The following is a 1,801-nucleotide window of genomic DNA, read 5'->3' on the forward strand; positions in this document are numbered from 1 at the left end:
TTCCTCAGCCTTCCCCGCCAGGGGGTCCCCCCCCTCAATTGAAGGAGGGAGCGGGTCACCCTGAAGAGGGAGGCCGGGCGGTTATCTGATGACGCAATGAGGGTGGAGTAGTAATTAGACCTCGCCACCCTCATCGCCACAAGGTAGGATCTAACATGCATCCTTACCTGTGTTCGGTCGAATTCGGTTCGGGTAGCCCGAATGAAAGCCAGCTGGGTAAATTTTGGGCCAGTCACTCTCTTTCAGTCCCCAACATCAGACTTTGGCAAAAGCTGGTCAGTCAATTCCTATCGTCACCAATGGATCAACACTTGGAGAAATTCTAGGAGAAAAAAAAATCTAGAAGACAATCTCTTAACAAAGTGGTCATTTTTCCTGACCACTGGTAATAACATTTCTTAGCCAGAAAATTAAAATAAGACATATATTGTACAGGCCAAATGTCATGCTTTGCACATACTGGTGGCTATCTTGGAAAATGGGAATTATTCTATTTTTTTTTAAAAAAAAACACATGCCTATTTGTGTAAGACATTGAGGGACAGATAGGTTTTCAATTACAATGGTTGAAAAGAAAACATGGCCAAAATGTTATCTGCTAAAATCACTTGACTCTAAAACTACCTCTCTCTACTGATCCTTCCAAGTACCCAGAGAAAACAGTCCAAAAATAATCTAACAGCGAACTATTGCTGCCGCTGTGCAAATCTGTGTCCAGCAGTAACCCAAGGTCAAATGCCAGCATGGAATCATATGCCATCAACAGAGTTAAGCCCTTTTGCACAAGATCTCGGCCTTCTGAGCAAGTTGACTACAGCTCTAGAGACAGCAGTCCCTCTGAGACACAGGGTTAGAAGTCAGCATCTTGGCTAGTAGTGCTCACAGAAAAGGGAGAACGTAAATAGTTTCTACCTGGTAGAGCTTTTACTCAGGAACTGCACTATAGCTCTATTTTGGAGCTACTGTCACTATAGGGCTTAGAAAATGGGGATGAGAGAAAGACCTAAGAATGCATTCATTTGGCAGAAGGATAGGTCAAGGATGTTTCATACTACACTTTATAAGCAAATTCTTCTCCTACTAAGAAGAAAGCTGTATTCTTGGCCCTTTGCCAATCTCTAGCAGTTCTTCCCCAAATGAGTAGCTATAATGCCTAAATCCCAGTGGTAATTGGGAACACCAGGAGTATTTTGTCTTAACTTATCTAGAAAGCAGCATTTTTTTTTTATTTTTTATTTTTGCTGAAGGCCAAACTATCTGAACAATACTCTCTTGGCTGCAGATTGCCATGGGAGCAGGGGGGGGGGATGATGTCACATGCACTGCAAACTTAGTTGTGGTTTGTAACTAATGCTTATGGTTCAGCTTGATAGTTGAATCCCAGACAATTGAGAATTATTTCAGAAGCCATAACGAAGCAGAACCTGGCTTAGTATGATATATGAATCCAATTAAATGCATTTATTTTCCAAGCACTAGATATCCAGGATGGGGATAAAACTGATGCATGCAAAGAAAGGAGGATTAATACCACTAGTGGATTTGGTAATTCCCTTCCCTATTCCTTACAACCTGGATCAAAGAACCCTGGCTCAGATATTACCTATTGTTCTCATCTAGCCAAGAAGTCTCTACTCCAATTATCTACAATTGTCTAAGATTTCAGTCAAAGGAACTGAATTAGAATAGAGCTGGAAGGCATCTTGGAGTTCTTCTAGTAGTCCAACCACTTTCTCCTCACAGGAGACCCTATACCATTTCAGATAAGTGGCTGTCCAGTGTCTTCTTAAAAAGTGATGGA

This window comes from Protobothrops mucrosquamatus, unplaced genomic scaffold (genome assembly GCF_001527695.2).
Source record: "Protobothrops mucrosquamatus isolate PMUCROS unplaced genomic scaffold, P.Mucros_1.0 scaffold1833, whole genome shotgun sequence".
Taxonomy (NCBI): Eukaryota; Metazoa; Chordata; class Lepidosauria; order Squamata; family Viperidae; genus Protobothrops; species Protobothrops mucrosquamatus.